We start from the raw sequence: 19,721 nt of genomic DNA on the forward strand, positions 1-19,721 counted from the left end.
CTCCACTTTACCTGATGGTGCTACAGATTCAACAGAGATGTTCTACATGTAGCCTAGGTGCCCTAACACTAAGCTATAGCACTTCACCAATTTCAGGCAGCAAATTCCATGCAGGCTGGTTTCACATATGGCACTAAGCCTTGATGCATCTAATCATAGTTTGCTCAAGTAACCACAGTTGGCCGAGTTCAGACAACATGCTCAGCCAAAGCCAGATAGATCCCATAGTGTATTTTGGCTTGGTGTAATATTTGAAACCAGTGACATTGCATTAAAAAAAAGGTGACCACTAATTGATTTAAGTTAAATGCTACATTTAAGTTGGATCTTGAAAAATGTAACATTCTGTATCCAGAAGTACTGGAATAAAGAACCCAACTGTGCCAAAATGTCTACCAGACCTTGGTGTCTTGAATGCAAGGATTCTTTGGCACCATATTGCAGAGAGCAAAGCATTCTTGGGAGTTGGCCGAAAACCGACACACTTGTGCCTATGCTGGAAAAAAATAGCTCTAACCTTGATTGCTCTTGGAAAGTCAACACCGGTGGATTATTCTGTAGACTCCCAATGGTTAATTATTGTGAAATGCTAGCTCCTATGAAACCAGCAAGATGCTTTCGGTTGGCTTAGGCAGAGATTTACTGTATACTGTGCAGCAGATACATCTGTGTCCCATAAAAAACTATCATTGGGTCCTACTTGATACCTACACATTTTAGGCCAGCCTCTGTCAATCTCTTACTCTCAGAACTGCAACTCCCAGAATTTCCACCCAGTGGAGATTTCATTTGCAGGCCCAACACACCTAAGTGGGGTCCACTTTGAGGAAAGTTGTCATGAAACATGGGATGCAGATTTATATGGAATTAGGTCACTGACTCTTGTTTGACAGCTGGTCCCCAGGATATATTCCAAAAATAAGTGATTTCACACCGCTAGCTATGTAAAAAGCTAATGAGCCACATTTTGGGTAAGCATAATGTATGAACTGAACCTATGATGTGAGACAGACCACGGGGACAACAATATATTAAAAATATACACACACCAGTGTCTTTTTTGTTGAAAGAGCTGCATCTTCAGGAATGGAAAATTTGGAGATAGGCAAACTACACATCTCTTTCTCAACCTTATGGCTTTGCAACTCCAAATCTCTCCCTTGCACAGCCAGTGGCTCTTCAAAAATTCTTTACAAGTGTTTTTTCTCTGAATAGATAGCTACCCACTGTAACTTCCTTGGGAAAAACACATACAGCCGAGTCAGCTGACGACATACTTTCCTTTCTATTCTGAAAACTCTGCTTAGAGAGACGTAAAGAACTTTGGCAACATACATAGTTCCATTTTCTTTAACACAATCTTTACATTCTGATCTAAAAGGTCAGTCATGTCACTACATGACTCAAGGTTATTGTCTTTTTTGCCAGGCCCACACAAATTGGGAGCACTAGCCTGATGACCCATATGTCATACTAACCACCAAACAACCTTCTCTGAAGGGGGAGAACAACAGTTTGCTTCAAATGTATTGATACTGGACTTATCGGCTAGGGAATCTGGAAGCTGTATTCCCAAGACACATGGAGACACCAGGTTAAGGATAATGGAAGTAGGATAAGTCATGAAACTTTCAACATTTGAGCAGTGTTTATCCTTTCTTCATTTGTATTTGTGTGTGTGTGCGCGCAATATGAAGCTGGGGACCAAAGACAGTGCTCCTCTTTCAAGCATATATTTGCGTTTTGGTATAAAAACCCTGCTGTCCACCACCCAATGCTTGTCTAAGATGCCTGCACCCGTCCAACGTATCACAACCCATTCTTTTGTCTGTTTCTGGCTTCGTTCGCCATGTAATTCAACCACTATGGTTTGTGAACCATGGCTCATGGGAGAACATGGCAAACCCAGCCAAAAAGGATTTGTTGCACAAACCACGCTGAAAAGAAGTCACAGCTTACCAGCCTGGGCAGAGTCAGCCAACGTCATTTTTGGACCTTCCCAAAAGTGGCCATGTCAAAGACATCTCTCTACCATAGCCCTGAGGAATCTATCAAGATGTTCTAAATGGCGTTTTATTCCAAGAGTTTAATTCACTCCACATTTCTTTCATCATCCTAAGAAAACACTTGCAGGCATATATTCTGAATCTTTGTCTGGGTGACTGGGAAGTCGTGGGGAAAATAGGAGGGGGAAGGCGTATTTGGGGTGTTCGCTGCCTTGAGTTGTTTATAAAAAAATAATAAAGGCGGGATAAAAAAATCTAAAAAAAAAGTTATCCTTCCTTTTCTAACACAGAGATTATACCTAGAGCAACCAACTGTTAAAAGGTCAGGACATTTAAGCTCCAGATATTTAGTTTAGAATGAAAGAACCGCTGTTGTCTCTCAGTTATGACATTTCTCTCTACATCCCCCCCCCAGGAATTCCTTTGTACCTTCTGAAAATTAAGGTAGACAATTGCCACCTTCTGCACGAGATGCCACAGAAACCAAAGACACCCGTGACGTAATGCATTTGATGCCCATAAGCACATCACTGCTGGCAACAAGGCTTAGTTTCCTCCAGGAAGATAGGGTTTTATCCACAAGAGGCTCAACTCCCCTCCCCATTAGAGACGCATGCCAGGATCTGCCGGAGTTCTTTCTCTCTTTTAGTGTGAAAAATCAAATGGAGCTGTTCTAATAATATGCTCGCAAAATACCGATGCCACCCCCTCCATTGTTAAAAAGGGAAAACAAATGCTGAAGCACTTGATTATGGTTGTGTACTGGTAGCAATACTTAAAAGAGCAACAAGCAGAAAAGGCAGAGTTCTCTTAGACTCCTCTTTTGCAATTTATGCTACACCCAGTCGAAATGACACCACGGATGCTCCCTGACGAGTTATGTGGAGCAAAGGCCAAAATGGTCCCACTCTGCCAGAGAGAAGTAGGAATTTCACTAAGACGTCGCACAGCTTGGATAAGCCTCGCCACACCAATCTTCTCCAGCCTGGTATCCTTCAGATCGCTGGGGAACTACCACTTCCAGCTGCTTCAACCGCTCTGGGAATTAATTAAGTTGTATTTCAAAACATCTGGGAGACACCAGCTAGGAGAGAGGTTGTCTATTGGAAACTAGAATGTGTAGGGGAGATTACAATGGGATCAGAACTTAGGTTTCTCCTTTAGCACTGTGCATGGTTTCCTTCCTTCCTTCCTTCCTTCCTTCCTTCCTTCCTTCCTTCCTTCCTTCCTTCCTTCCTTCCTTCCTTCCTTCCTTCCTTCCTTCCCTTCCTTCCTCCCTCCTTTGTGCTGTGAGAAATGTGTCAAAACACTTCCTTCCAGTCTTCCTTGCTCATTTTACATTAAAATATTATCTCATTCAGATCATGGCTGAACAAAAAGTGGGGGAGGAGACTTTTTTTTTAAATGCATTTGTTTTGCAAGTTCCCACAATGGTGCCTAGTTTGTTACATTGCAGGTTATTAATCTGAGATGCTGAAAATAAAAATAACCCGGGGAGAGGGGAAAGAAGAATGGAAGGACGAGGTTCTGATATGCCGTTCCTCAGTTGCTGGCTTCCATTCTACAATCTTCGGAAGAGAGACTGTTCCTTTATTTTTTTTCTGTTCAATTGTGTCTGATTCTTGGAGGCTGCCTGGACGAGTCCCTGAAGTTTTCTTGGCAAGGTTTTTCAGAAGTGGTTTGCCATTGCCTCCTCCCTAGGGCTGAGAGAAAGTGACTGGCCCAAGGTCACCCAGCTGGCTTTGTGCCTAGGCGGGACTAGAACCCACGGCCTCTTGGATTCTAGCCTGATGAGGCTAGAGGATAGACACTATAAAATTAAGCATACAGAAGAACTGTACGCATCCAATAACAGTACAGGTAGTCCTCGCTTAACAGCTGCCTCGTTTAGAGACTGTTCGAAGTTATGACAGTCAGAAAAAAGCTTTGCAACCAATCCTCACATTTATGACTGTCACAGCATCCTGTGGTCATGTGATTGCCATTTGCGAGCTTTGCAACTGGCTTTCAACAAGCAGAATTAATGGAGAACACGGAAGTGAAATTGTAAGTCATGGTCATGTGATGTCTTGCTTAATGACTGCGGTGACTCACTTAATGATAGAAGTGGAAGTGACATTATAAGTCCAGTACAGTCACCTGATTTTTCGCATAGCGACTGTGGCGCTTAGCAACAGAGTTGCCGGTCCTGATTGTGGTCGGTAGGTGAGGACTACCTATAAGTTACAAATGCCCATTGCAACATTTGCTGTATCACAAATGCTCACCACAAAATTTGCTGTCAACTGCTTCTAATGCATAATATATTAATTAACCACCTACGTTTCTAAATCTAAAGAGGATGAAAAGAATTGTTAGACAGCCAGACTACTGACTCCGAAAGCATGAATAAGACAGAAAGGGGCCTTCAGTTCTTCCTCTCCTGCAGGATGGGGCCCTAATACAGGAAGGGATGTGATATTTCTTTTCGTCAGTGTGTTTGAGAGAGACTTTGGACTAGTGGCACCCTTAGGGCGGGACTTGGATGCTGGCACCGCATCTGCCACCTTGCCTGTTTTACCTGAGGGCACTACAGATGTGGTGTCGCCAGCTGCTGTCAACCACTGAAAGATCCTGAAAGGTTGTTGTTTTTCCCTTTGAAACGTGTGTCATTTTAGAATTGGGACGATTGTCCTTTCCACTCCTCACAGATGAGACTTTGCTCCATAAGGAGGGAGGGAGGGAGGGAGATCAACCCCAAGAGATAAGAGGAACAAAATGGAACGGGGTCAGGCGTTATGGCACATCTGCTTTCTAGGACGAAGGAAAAGCTGGATTGCGTCTGCCTTGAAATGAGAGGCCATGTTAACTATGCAGAACTGCACAACTGCTCACAATTTAAAACTTCCTCTTTTCACCGGATTACAACCGTCATGACAAATCGTGCAGGGGAGGGAACGGGCCTGCAGTTTTTGCCTCGATGAATCAGATAACAAACGTGGGAGGCGGGGTGATGTCATCTTTATATCAAGAACACATTTTCGGCAAAGACGTGAGCTATTGTTCGATATGTAAAGCACACGAGCTCGCTGCCGTAGAGGAAACACAGCTCCTACCTTTTCCTGACCGAAAAGAACATTAGAGGGTTCCCCAGCTTGCAGATCAAACAATAAATACAAGTAAAATGACAGATGGATACAAACAGACCGGTTGAGAAGAGCAAGATGGGATCTGCTTGGAGAGAACCACAAAACAGAACTCAGTCGCTCCATTCCTGACCACCTAGCATTCAGCTTTTGGCTATCTGAGATGTTGCTGGTCTTGGCTCAGAAATATGGGAACCTACCATAGTTGCCAGCTTAGAAAAACCTTGATTATTCTTTAGATATGGAAAGAGCAACATGATGTCAGAGTATAGAGATGAAGCAACAGCTAGTCCTAGATCGCTGGAACCCAACCCAGTCACAGGAATTTCTGAACACATCTGGCATCTAGACTTAGCATCCATGAGTTGTGAATTATCTAAGCAAGTAATCAGTATCTATACAGGCTGGATCAGACAGTGATGTCATTACTTTATGTCTTAACCGTTGTGATGTCATGAAGGAGCCTTAACAAACTTGAGCCAAGTAATTGAATGCTCAGTGGAGCTGGAGAGCATGCTAAGTGCTAAGTAGGATTCAGTATTTGAAAAAAATCAGAGTTTTAGGCAGCAAAACTAAGCAGTTCCAGTAGAATTCCAAACAATTTCAGTATTTTGGCTTTAGCTGCACACTCCTGTTGGCCAAAGTCATTGCCTTCAAAAAATATTTATATCAAAATTACCAAACAAATAATTACAATGGAATAAGATACAATGAAAAAAAAATGGGTAGGTGACTCCAATAATCTGCTCCAAGTTCTCACCATCTTAAAAAGGCTGAGGGGAGCCATCAAAAATCTTAAGGCTTCTACCTGCATTAAATATTTTGGGAATGTTGGGTATGATCTGGATACTGTGTGACATTTCAGGCTTCTCAATAGCTATGTTAGTTAAGGATTCTGGGAGCTGAAGTCCCACACATCTGAGGACATCTGGGGACATCTGGGTTATTGAAAGACACTGCCTTCAAACTGAGGGGAGTGTTTTGAATTCTTTAACAAACAGAAATTAAATGTTGGAAACTTCTTGCTAGAAATTAGTACAATCTACTAACCCCTGCCTCAACTGAGGTCAAGAAGACGAAGGCCAAGAGCTGGATTCCACTGTATTATTCCCATGAAACTCCCTGTCTTTCCGACACATCCTGGTCTCTTGTGTTCCCACTCTTCAAGATGATCAGATGTTCCCTACTCTAAATTTAATCAAGCTATGGAAAGTTTCCAGACTGGGAGGAAAGAGCATTTTTAACATACAAAAGGTGGACAATATCATGATGTTTCTTCTTTAGCAGTGACGTATCGACTTGAGAAACCTAACGTTTTCCAGCAATGCCATATGTCCGTGCAGAATAGGAAACCATTTGAATTTTTAAGTGATTAAAAAACACTCTTGTCTTTTATACACACCAGGAAAAGTTTTTGAAAAAGTCAATTAAAGGAATGGGGGAAAAAAGAGGGGGCTGGGTGGAACTCAGGCTCGCTTCATTTATTACAACTCTTTTAGAAGAAGAGCCCTCTCAGTTATGTGAAATGACGTTACCTCACTGCCCAAGGCTTTCTAATTCTGTAAACAGGAAGGAAACCGGCGCACTTCTCCTTAAGCGCCAATTCTTCTCTGCTCTATTAATTCTGGAGTTCAGCAAAGCTCTCTGGTGTGCCCATGTAGGAACAGTAACTGAAAGTTCCCACTGCTCTCTGTTGGGGGACCCCAAAGAAATGTTCTTCTCATAGGGCACCCTTCACTGCACATCCTTCTTTTAAAGGAAGAGAATTCACAGAGAGCATGCCACGAGAACGTATGGTAAGAAAAACTCTACGGTTGCAGTGGTCAAGCATCTGTCTGGTCCAGCACTTAGTATCCACTCAATGGCTGACCAGGTGCATGACCGAGACTCCCAGATATGGAAGGAAAGGTTTCATCCCTGGGATCTGGAAGGCAGTAAAAACCATCTTCCAAACTAGTAGTCATTGGTAGCCCAAGTCTACATGTCTCTGTCAAGTCAAGTTTTAAAACCATCTAGCTGGGGAGTGTTACCATTCCTGACTGCAGCAAATCTAACCAATTAATTATGCATTGTGCAGAAAGGTGTTTCCTTTTATTGTTTTGGAATCTCCCTGCTTTGACTTTTAGTGTCTGGCACTTAATTTCTCAAACAACTTTCATCTGGAAGCCAGTGTGGAAGCATTCTTCCTAACTTCAGCTGTTTGGCCATTTCACCACCCAAAAGCCTTCTGCCCACCTTCAATCCCCTGTGGATGGAAGCTACTTTCTCCCAAGTCTTAAAAGCGAAAAGAGCTGCATTCCAAAGCTGCAAATGAGATTTGACTGATACTGTAGAAGGAGCAGAAACGATTAGGAAATTGTTGCTTGAGAATCCTGCTCGAAGAAACGGTCAGGCCCACCAAAAAGGAGCAGGAAGGTACAATGAAAGGAAAGGAGAAGAAGAAATGGGGGAAGAAATCCCTTTGGAAGAATGTTTTCCTAAAGACAAAAATCATCAGAGTTCTTTCACTGCACATGAGATAACTATGACCCTTGCAGGAAGTGCAGGGATCTACTTCTGACTCTTTTCCTAGGTCTCCTTTTAGTTTCAGGGTCAATACTCCTGTTAGAGTTGGAAAGTTTATTTATTTACTACAAGTTATATGCCACTCAATCCAACAAGACTAAAGCAACTTACAAAAACAAAACAAAACACAGGCTTTAAAGTAAAAACTATAACGAACAGCAAAACAAAACAACCCCCCCCAGCACCTTGAGGAACACCCAACCCACACCAGGGGGGTCTACCTCATCACCAATCTATTTCCAAGGTTCTGCATAAAAGCCAGATTTTTGTGGCTCCCCCCCTCCAAAAAAAAACAAAAAACAAATTAAGGTGGGAATCAATCTAACTTCAGGAATAATTCTGGTCCAGAGAAAGGAGGCTGCAACTGAGAAGGTTTGTTTCCTGTTGCCCCTGAAGATAACACCATTGAAGTCCACACATCTTCAAGGTTGCCAAGGTTGAGAAACACAGGTCTAGATGCGCCACAAGAGAAACTCTGCCTGAAGAGATTACACCTAGGAATGGTAGCAGCAAGAAGAAGAAGAAGATCTGATCTTAGCTGAGAACCTACTACTAGCAGTAAGACAACAGCCTTGGATGGCAGGAAGGATGGGAATCCAGCAGGATGACGGGTAGGTAAAGGAAGAACTCAGCTTGAAATGAGAGATTAAAACGGCTCCCCATGGCCCTGTTTACCTAGCCAGATAAAATGGCTGGAAGCCAGATGGGTTCACGGACGCCTGGGAAGGGAAGAATTTTCATGAAAAGTTGCCACCGGGGAGGACCTCCCCCCCCAACCCTGCAATCTCTCCCTATCCAAACCCACTTAGAAATTAGGTTTCCAAAGAGCATCCTTTGCCTCAGAGCGAGACGTGAGGCGTGCGTGCGTGCGTGCGTGCCTGTCGACGTGCAGGAAAGCCAACTGGGGCGCAAGACCGCCGTGGGGATTCCCTGTCCGCTTTGGGCTGTGATTACCCCCTGCGGGGTCCTTGTTTCAACTTTCATGGGTAAACTCACACCCACAAAATTAGAAGAGGCCCCAATTTCCACCATCCTCCAACCCCGTTTGCGGTTGACACACAGCAATTTATCAGCCTGCCAAATTAGCTTCCAGTTCAAGAAGCTAATTAAGTTGATATTTAACTGGAAAGAGTGCCAAAGCAGAGGAATGGGAGCTGAGCGTACCTCTAAAATAGACCTTTTCTGTTGGACTCAAAAATGGCTGGGGGGGGGGGATCTCAGCCAAGAAAAAAAAAAAAGCATATTAAATCACTCCAGTTCTGCTCTGGCGAGGTTAAAGACCAATTATTTGCGTTAAATAAAAGCTCTGCTGCCTCTTCCTCGACTCCAGCGTTCCTTGAAGGAATATTAAGGAAAGGAAAAAAAAGGAAAAGGAAAAGAAAAACGCTGACAAACCGAACAGATCCGATGGGTGTCCGAAGCTTAATAATTCATCATAACTTGCTAGATCTGTCTGTGCTTAAAAGGCATCTCTTGCCAGAAGCAAAATACAAGGGGAGGAGATAAATAATTACAGCTGGAGGCTGTTACATACTGAAGCTCTAAAAAGAGCTTGTTAAAGCAGGAAAAAAAAAAAATGGGGGGGGGGGAATGAATGAATTCAAATAAGCAAGAGCTCCTAATTGAACGCAGCCAAGGATTGTCAATATGTAGGCTTCCTATTTCCTCCCCCCCCCTTTTTTTGGTAGGAAATAAGACACCCCAAATGTTCCTCCCATGGTATGTCGGAACTCTGTTGCAAAATGACCCCAAAAAGGCCCCCCCGGCCCTTATCGGCAGAGGCAGCCCAGCTGCTGACCTTTCACCGATGACCTGCGCTCAGTAAACAGCGCATAACCCAGTGGAAGGGAGAGGGTTGCGGCCGTGCTGCTGCGCCACTGAGCAAGCGCTCTCCTCTTATTTCCTGGAAGCTGGCTGAGCTTAAGGGGCACAGCCCCGTTGTTGTTCTCGAACGCAAAACCCTCCTCCGGCATTGCAAACCGCCGTCCAAAGCGAACCAAACGAAGATCAGGGTTTGAGTTGCGATCAATCAGTCAAGCGATCAATCATTATTCTCCTCCACTCCTTGGTCAAGGTTCTAGCAGAAGACTCCACTTCTTCCCAAACCCAGATGGGACAGGCCTCAAGGGTTGCCCGCAGGAAGAGGCTGTGTTAGGTGTAGCCAGCAGCATCCGTGGGGGGAGGTCAAAAAAGTCAAGGTGACCATCCCCTTGATTGGGGGGGGGATCCTGCCTGCCACCACCGCTGGTTGTCATCCAACATCTGCAGGGCACCAAACAACCTACATTGCCATCGAGGGGTTTAACTCGTCGATGGGCAAAAGGTTTCAGAGGCACACCATGTCGCACTGAAAACACAGTTTTGAAAGGGGGGGTTGACCATCCCAAGCTCATTGCAAGTGTGGCGAACGCTCCCAAGGCAAGTGTTTGAAATTCAACCTGCTTTGCACACCCTCGTTTTAACTGGGGCCGAATAAAGTCCCTAATAAAAGAGGCATCTGTTTTTCGACCTTATTCCCCCCCCCAAAAAAACTTGAGAGGTTCTTTCAAACCTCTCTTCTGAACATTTCTTTGCTGGAAGTGGCCCGGGGGGAGGGGGGGCTGCTGCTGTATACTTTGCCCATCTTTTCACTCCTGGGAAGCTGGGCGGTTGCCTCTCCAACTTGAAACAAGCCCCCCCCCAGGAATTTTTTCATGAGGTCTGGTCTTCAGGCTGCTGGAGAGCGGATTGTGCCAGGAAAGACTGGACGTTCATCCTGTTAATACATGCAGGAGCATCAAGGCCTCCCAGGGGAAGTTTCCTCAAGTTCTCCTTGCCTTTCACATACATTTTAACAGCAAATCCTCCCCCCCCCCCCCATCAGAGTGAATGAAAGCAGGGAGCCCCAAAAGCTAGAGAATTTTTTTTCAACGCAACCCTGGCTTGAACACTCTTCCCCACTCGACCAGTGATACGGAGGAGCAAGGGGATGGGAATTCGTTCGCTTCCTGCTTGGCAGGAAAATTTCCAAGATCCGCTTGCCGCATTCAGCCAGTTTGGTTGCTTGACTTCGGGCTGCGTGAGACAAAAGAATTTCTTTTTGTGTAGAGTATCTGAGAATGCTTTGACCGGTCCGTCTCAAGTAACCGCAGAGGCGACACAAAGGGATCTCTAATGCAGAACAAGTTCAGCTGGCTTTTCCAAAAAAAAAAAAGAAGAGGAAGGAGGAGGAAAGGAAAAAGGCACCCCGCGAGACCTTGGAAATCGTGGTATGAAAATATTGCCCCGGGAATATCCTACCACCTGGGACTTTGCAAACTGTGTTGCCGTTTCTAGAAATATTGGTAGGGGAGGGAAACTGAGAAGACAGCATTTCCATTTCTCAGTCTTTTGCTGCAGCCCCCCAAAATCCATGCAAAGGAAAGAATAAAGGGCAAGGGGGGACGGGGACGGGACGGGGATGACCACAGCTCCATTCAAAAGACCAAGTCTCTGCTTCTCCCCTGGAACATCTGCACTCCTGCAAATATCGCGGGAGCGATCTCGGCCCACGAGAGAAATTAGCAAAGGAGTCGAGGGGAACTAAAAATAGTTGCGCGCAGGCCTCGTTCCGTTTTAGCAGAACGCTAAGAAGAGAAAGTGTTCGTCAGAGGCGGGCTTTGGTTTATATAATATACCAGATCAGACACTGGCTTTTTCTCCTCCTGGTGCAGAATTTTTCCTCCCTCTAGTACAGTGTTTCTCAACCTTGGCAACTTTAAGAGAGGTGGACTTCAACTCCCAGAATTCCCCAGCCAGCCATGCTGGCTGGGAAATTCTGGGAGTTGAAGTCCACCTCTCTTAAAGTTACCAAGGTTGAGAAACACTGCTCTAGTACAAAAGCTGGGGCTGGCTGAAGACGCTGGGTCAAATCTCCTTCAAGATCCTGATCAGGAGAGCTGCTTCAACGTTGCAGCTTGAAGGACCCATCAGAACTTGACACATTTATGCCGATCTGAAAAGACACACTGGTACATGAGTCCTTCCTATTGGAGAGCGCTCTACAGCTCATCCTTTGCCCAACATGGCCCTCAACTGTGCCCTGGGGCTACCGTGCCCCGAAGGGGGAGAAACGGCTAAGGATTCCCAAGACACTGGGACAGGGTGAGTAGTGGTTACAGCAAAAAGCCTAGAAGTGGGGAGTCTCCTATTCAAGGCCACCCTCAACCATGGGAACTCTGTGCATGCCTTTGGGCCAGTCAGTCACTCCGTTTCAGCCCAACCTGCTTCACAAGGTTGGGGAGGAAATAGAAGGCATACAATGTACATTGCTTTGATCTCCCGGAGGAAAGGCAGGATATACATCAAAGAAAGAAGAAAAACAAAATATACTTTCTCTCTATGAAATAATCAGTGGGAAAGAAGATGTGTAGTTGGGGGGGGAAGGAGAGAAAGGGGGGATGAAAACGTCTGGAAAGCATTTACCTCCTGTTTTATTTTTAAACAAGCAGAGTTCTTATTACATTTACAAATAATCCCTGTTCTCCCTTATATAACCTGCAGAAATTCATGCTAAAGAGGAAGAAACTGAAAGAGGCAGCATCTGAATCTGTGTTATAAATGAAGCCCTCAAACAAACTTAAAAAAAAAAGAAAAGTCTCAGAACAATTCAAGCCACTAAGGTTCGATTCAACTTCAGAAAGAAAGAGGTTAATCCGAGGGCTTCCTTTAAGGCAACGAAGGCAGAGAAGAATGGGGGAGAGAAAAAGAGCAGCTCTTATATTTCTGAAACACTCCCAGATTGTAAGTGCAAAAATTCGGCAAAAATGCCAGCCCAAAACTCCACCCGCTCGTAGAGAAATGATAAATGGGTCATCGCTACAACACCCAAGGAATCCCAATGAACAACAGCCAGCTAATTAGATTCCCTCCCCTTTGGATATTAAGGGCCCATTTGCACCTATTAATACGGATTACCATTACTTGCTCCGTGAATCAAATTAACCCATTTATCAAACAGCAAACTCTCCTTGGGGCTCTTATTAGAAACAGATGGGGGGAGACAGGCCTGGCCCCCCTCGGATCGGAAAGCATCTGATTCAATTGCGCGACCCAGGAGAGGAGACCTCGGGACTTAAAATTTGGAAATGACAAAACTGCTGGCGTTAGTATAATGGGGTTTCTTTGTGGCATTCAATCTATCTGTCCAACCTGAGCAGGAGAACCGCCATCTGCACTCGAGTCCATACGTGGGCTGTTAAGCACGCCTCGCTCGTTTTTTAGATGGGTCTACAGTGATGCAGAGAGTAAGGAAGATGACCTTGACGGAGCTTTGCAGGAACCCTTGCAAAAGTCCCTGCGTATCTCCATCAAGGTCACCTCCCTTACTCTCTACCATAAAATCAAGGCATTCCTTGAATATTCCCCTTCTCTCTCCTCTGAGAAAATGTAGTTTCACAAAATGGGCCCAATCGAATTCTGTGACACAACAGACCAGGGATTATTCAGGTGCCAAACTGCATCAAAATGTCACACTAAGGGTACACTATGCTGGGCCCTTGGGTTGAACTGCACACCTTGTTGAAAGTTGGTTGGGGGATGCTCCTAAAGTGGAAGGAAAGTCTTTACATTTCAGAGGCCATCTCTGTGCATTCATAAATCACGTGGGAGATCAAGGACAGCAAGCTCACGTCATGCTAAACCACAACATGGTAGTTTTTTCACTTGGCACAAGGGATGAACTTTGTAAACCATGATTTAGCACCCAATACACCAAACCAGTGGTGGTTTATTCAACAAACCATGGATAAAATATAGTATGGCATAGTAGCAGTAGGAACACACACAGATCCGTTTGTAGGGCAAACTATGGTTAGATATGAGAACTCTAAAGAGACTGGACTTGAAGCTCAGCTACAACTGAGTCAATTTTGAAAGCCAAGTTGCAGCCATGTGGGAATAAAGCATTAGATTTGTGGCAAAAAGCTTTGCTCTTAATTGTCTCCTCACCTCCAGGATTACAAGCCAGGTTTCTACCCTAACAATCATCATTTTAGAAACATCAGTATTGGATAGCATATATTGCAAATGTTCTCTTGCAACAGATGAGTATTCCATTAGATGGCATGTTAAGGCTTTGTTAAAGCAAACAATTGGGAAAATTCAAACTAGGGGGGTTGTTTATAAATCTTTATTTAGCAATCCTATATCAGATGCTATGAATCATATCCCTGATGGCTTCTCTCAAATCCAGAAAGAACACAAAAACAGAAAAGATGCAAAGTTCTGAATCAGCAGATAACGGTTCGTTGCAAATAAATATATTGCCTGGTTAATTTTCCTTCCTCCACCAAAGTTTTATTTCTTGGAGAATTAGTTGCGTGTATCCCATCACCTGACTGAATCAGAATGAAAATCATGCCTTATTTCATTTCCATTTTTGAGGATAGCCTCAAAAATGCTCCCAAACGCAAGGATAGGAAAAGGATGGGAGTTGCGAAACAAAGAAACCAGTAGAAAGAAAGCTAATGACAATAGTTGGGGACTCGGCATGCTTCTTCTCCTTCAGTGAGGGTTTATTTCCAGTTTCTGGCTCCAATGGTTCCTGACAGCTGCTGGACACAAGGAGAAAGTAGGTCAGAGCGAGCTACAATCAGCATCGGAGGATCCCATTAGACAAGCTGGCAGGGTAATATGGCGACCGAGGAAATGTGTAAAGCAATGCCTGTGATGTATTTATCTGCAGCAAACACTCGTCTGCTGTTCAGACCCCTCACATCTTTTCAGCTTTTGCATTCTTTCTGAATTTGAGAGCACCCATCAGGGATATGATTCATAGCATCTGATGCAAGACAGTTAAATATTTATACTGCCCCCCCATAGTTTGAATTTTCCCAATTGTTTGCTTCAGCAAAGCCTTAAGATGCCATCTAAAGGAACGCTAATCTGTTGCTAGAAAACATTTTGCACTATTTGCTACCCAGTACGCATTTTTCTAACACCATGGTTGCCAGAGCGGAAACCCGACCTGTAATCCAGGAGGTGAAAGACAATGAGTGTTTGTCCTATTTAGGACACCGAACAAACAGCCTGAAGATATCTTCTAGTACAACCAGTATATTGATCTCCATGGGATTATAACACTCCTCTCCACCCAATGCCCTGTTTCCTATGTTTGGACTCTTAGCACGAGAGGCACAAGACAAGTCTATCAAGAAAAGACACCAGAGGGAATAAAATTTTCAGGCTGAGGAGTCCATCTCTTCTTCCTAGCCTCTGGTAGGCTTTACCAAGCCCTCTTTCACAACCCTCCCAAACCACCTCCCCAAAGGGCCAACATTTCTATCTCTGCCACATCTCCATGGGGTTCAGAAGTCAACACTGCCCTCTTTTTCCCAAATGAACCTGCAATACTCAGCCACAAAATATGAATCCCTCGAAAATGACCATGAGTGGGATTCCAAATTTTGCGTTCAGACCAAGGCTCTGAAGAAGCCAAGGCTAACACAGCTCCTTTCTCAACATCTCCAAACAAAGGGGCAGCCTTTTCTGGACACGTATTACTCTCTGGGGTAAGAGAGATCTCAAAGAGATACGGTTGCACGGTGAGAAGGGGTGAGCAAAAGTAACAAGTGTTCAATCTGAGCTTGGTCAGGGACTGTGATCTTCATAGAAGACACAGGCTGGCTGTGAGAAAGAGTAAGTTTCCTTATAAACCAACCTGGGCTACTTTGCTTCATATATACCCTGAAGGGTACCTAGGTTTACCATGTTACAGTTGGAGGACACCAAGTACCTCCACCTAAAGATGAGACTTTCTTCTTGGTCAGTTATTTCTCTCCCACTATTAGGAACCACAATTCAATTTGGCCTCTTGTCTAATGCAGCACGCTGTTCCAAACACAGCTATTCTGGCCTCTAGGAACTAAACAATATATTCAGCTGGGCAAGACAAATGTTCACCACTGTAGCTAGCCTGAGAGCAGCAGAGCTGGATTCAGAACTTGTTTCAGCCCAGTGAGTCACTGAGTGTGACACTGGCTCAGCTTCCTTAATTGTTGCTTATTAAAGCTTTGTTTTTTTTTTTTTTTAGAAACAGTGAACTCCTTGGCTGAAAGCTGTAGTTCTAGCTGCGCTGGTGGTTGTGAGAGAACATGACAGTCCTACTGTACGTTGTACTTCAGCCCTTCAAATAGGACTTGGGGAGCCATCTGGTCAACCCGTTCTTGCAGAGACATGCAACGGCAATCCCATGCTGGCTTCTTCCACTCCAACAGGAGAACCTGACATTCCTCTGTGGATTTCTTAGGCAAGGACACCAGGCAAATCATGTGCAATTTTCTTCCCGGGAAAAAAAAAATGCAACACCTTGGTGAACTCTGCCAGTAGAAGTTCAAACTTTAGCACAACCTACTTGCTCACCTGATTCTCAAAGACAGCTGAGACCAAGCATGTAACTCCACTTCTTTGGTTTGCTTACAGAGCAGAGGGGAGATTGCTCCCTCATGCAGAATTTAGTCACTTACACTTAAAGAATGTATATCTTAGAAAACAGAGAGGTGTATTTGACAGGAACAATTTCAGCTGCCACGGGCATAAACAACGCCAAATGAATAGTTTTCAGTTTTCGCTTTACACTATACAGTTTCTGCAAAACAGAAAGCTCTTAGACAATGTTTGGTTGTAGTTGCAAAGTCTGTGGAATCCTCTGAAAACAGAAATTTGGCCCTATTACTTTCCCGATCAAGAGGTCTGTTCCCACATCACCCCTTCAGGGAGGCAGGCTGGGAATTTTTCCTTGGAAAAACGTCCAGCGTTTCATTTTTCTTCAAGTAGTTTCTCAATTTCATCACTTCATTAGTGATAATGCATGTCAATGACAAGTACAGCTGCAAATGCAAATATGGCAGTTAATGAATTATTTTCACATGGTATCTCTACCAGGCCTGTGAGAAAAAAAAAAGACCGCTGATTAGAAACTTTCCCAGAACACAATGGAAATTTTCCCACATAAAATAAACACTTTCTGGGCAAATTACCCCATGCAAACCCAACGTTGCAGAAAACCATTATTTCTTAGACTGGAAAACAACTCAGAAAAGCAAAATTTGTCCTAAAATGCAAGTACCTAAAAGTGGAAGCAAAGAGTGCTCAGCTACAGGAATAACATTTTTAAAAACACTGAATGTGATTAGTGTGAGGAGATCACCAGCCTATAAAGAAAGGAGATGCTTTCAAAGATACTAAAATATGTAACTGATTTGTCTACATATCTGATAAAAATCAATGCAATTAGCAAACCACTGAACACTTGAAAGAAAAATTGATTGCTGGCAAAGCCCAACAGAAAATAATCAGTTCAGCCTTCTAGATTGTCTCTTCATAATAAAAGTTATTTAATCACTTCCAAATTGTTTCCCTATTAATAACAGTGCTAACAGCTCTTCTTTTCTTCGTAACATCTACTGTTTTTCTCAAAAAGTCCTTAAAATCTCTTTCAGAGTTTCATTCTCTAGCAGAGTTTTTAAGATTTCCATCTCAATTCCAAAAACAGAAACACAGAACAAAGAAGTTTAAGGGATGGGAGAAAAATATTGGAAACCCATTCTGCTAATATTTATTAAACACTTAAGACTGCTATTTTATCAGTATGATTTGCAGGGTCAAGGTTCCACCGCAGAAGATCAGCTCCTCTTTTATCCACCTACACTTGATTAAGAATTTCATAAGAAAAGGATCCACGGAAGTTAATTAAGAATATGGATTAGTGCCATTTGCTCAGTAAACTAAGCCATAATGTGATTTGTTTGGATTTGGCTTAACATGATGTGTGAATTCAACCAGTATGGCTTCGTGTAATCTATGAACCAAGCCACTACTGCTGGCTCAACAAACCATAGTTAACACAAACCATGGCTTAGCTTGAAGTATGCACTCATTCCGTCAGCTGTAATCCCAGTTTGCCCCCATCTGCATACGCGTAAAGCAGTTTGTATACCTGATCGTGCTACGTAGGCGTTAAATATTATTACTAAAAATCAAGTTTCATCCTGATTTCCTAATTTATACATGGCAATAGCCAAGCCACTCCCTTGCCCCCAAATTCTGGCAATTAGCTCAGATTGGGATTCTTTAGGAAGTCCTTCAATCTGTCTCCCTTGAAGACAGGTGTTTTTTCTTACAGACGTCAGCTGCTTCTGGCACCTGGCCATTTGGAAAAATCTCTAGCCTCTCCTGCTTCTTTCCGATTAGTTTTGCCCATTTAGGAACAGGAGCATCCAGAAAAAAAAAACCAGAAATCTTGAAACAACCTCTTAATCTTTCAAGTCCCCAGATCATCAAGACTAATTCCTCATTGCAAAATAGCACAGACCCATAATGAATGTTTCTTGCTTGAGTCCTGCTTTGCTATCCATTCCTTTTGAGGAGTTGGCTTTGAAACCATTCTCAGGGTGAGGAAGAGAGAGGAGGAGAAATGTCCTAAGTCATTCAGAGAAAAATATAAGGTCTGGACATGCTTCAAGATGGTTGAAACCTCATTACTACTTTTAAGTGATCTTTTTTTCAAGGAGCACCGTCTCATACCATCTTTCCTTCTGCCCTCAGAAGAACGTTGCAGAGTAGGTTAGACCCAAAGACCACAGAGACAAGTGAAACGCGTGAGATGTGATAGCTACAAGCTTGGTGGTTAATCAGGGCAGCACCTGGGGGACCATGGCTGGCCTCAGAAACTAAGCAGGAACACTTCACTCTGGAAGAAGTCAACAGCAGACCACCGCTTACACCGTTGTCAAGAAAATTACATCCAGGTGCACGTGAAATCACCAGGATACTTTATCCTGATGCACTATTTCAAGCTAGAGCAACCTGTAATTTAGAGTTCCTGGGACTGCATGACTGAAATCCAGAGAGATGAAGCTGATCTTCTACCAATTCCTGATGGAAAACAACACAAATCAGGTGCCCTGAGAAACTCTGAATCCCTGAATGAAGCAAGAACAGCCCGAAGCCCCATCTCTTTGCATGATGTCCACACATACACAGCCGGAAGACCCATCTACCTGCATGACGTCATCACATCACTTCTGTCCTATGGCTGTAATAATAAAGATGTGGCTTTGGAGGTCATTGCATCAACAGCTCCCTCCCTGAAGGCGCTTTCCACTGAAAGAAAAGTGTGCCTCCTCGTTTGTCCAGAATTCCAGGATTGCCAGCGATGACCAACTGTCACGTTGGCTGGAAATCCTAAATTGCAGCCCCAGCACATTGCACCTTACTTCTAGCTCAACTCCAGGCCATGTCACGTGGCCTTTAGCACGCATGCTTAACCAGAAGCTCTTTCTCCCTAAAGAATCTTATCTGGGTTCATTTGACTTCTTGGTAACAAACATACAGATACCGGAACGCCAACCCACCCCCACTGACCACCACTTATAAAGCCATTATTCTGGTAACAGTATAGAAAGAAATCTGCTTTGGACACCAGCTGCCCCTTTCTTTCTTGGCAGTTGCTGAACTTCCAAGTAGGGAAAAGGGAAGACTGGCGCCTGCCCCGTCACATTTGGGGCCAAGATGAACCCACTGTTAAGTGACTCCCAAATAGCTCAGAGAATGCCAAGCTTCTGGATCAGATGGAGCATGCTCAGGGTACGTGACAAGTGTGCACTTAATTAACCTCATTTGCTTAACAAAGACATACAAGCTGTAGATTACGGTCAGCCGGTGCTCGGAATGGATGACAGGACTACCCAAGGATGGGAACTATGCCACACTTGCGGCCCAAGGTCACTCAGACATGTGCTTTTGGATGCTACGCTCGTGTGGCACTTTGCTTTCAAACAATAATCTGGCAAGCCGAGCAGCACAAACAAGTCACGCCTGTCCGGCCGGTTTTCTAGAGCGCTAGGTAAAGATCAAGTCAGTAGGAATCCCAAGGCAAAGCTTTTACGCCTGCAGCAGATGCTCCAAGAGGGGCCATTCTCTTTCTTAGAGCAGAACCAGCAGGCATGGCTTCTCTAGGAACTCAAAAACGTGTAGGAAGTGGGCAGGAAGGAGAGGATGGATTTGG

At 44.1% G+C, this 19,721-nt stretch overlaps 1 protein-coding gene and 1 long non-coding RNA gene across 4 annotated transcripts in view; one reads left to right on the forward strand and one right to left on the reverse strand.

The window, feature by feature from the left end:
• MAMLD1 (mastermind like domain containing 1) overlaps positions 1–19,721 on the reverse strand; it is an 87,229-nt gene that overhangs the window by 48,760 nt on the left and 18,748 nt on the right. The gene's annotated exons all lie outside the window — the stretch shown is intronic.
• Positions 10,664–16,237, forward strand: LOC148214432 (uncharacterized). Its single transcript, XR_015798086.1, has 3 exons — positions 10,664–10,944; positions 12,218–12,457; positions 15,747–16,237. It is a non-coding gene; the product is annotated as an uncharacterized LOC148214432 (long non-coding RNA).

The sequence above is a fragment of the Python bivittatus genome, unplaced genomic scaffold, assembly GCF_059951505.1.
Source record: "Python bivittatus isolate LINGU-HERP-01145 unplaced genomic scaffold, Pbiv_v1 ctg000670_np1212, whole genome shotgun sequence".
In the NCBI taxonomy this organism is placed as follows: Eukaryota; Metazoa; Chordata; class Lepidosauria; order Squamata; family Pythonidae; genus Python; species Python bivittatus.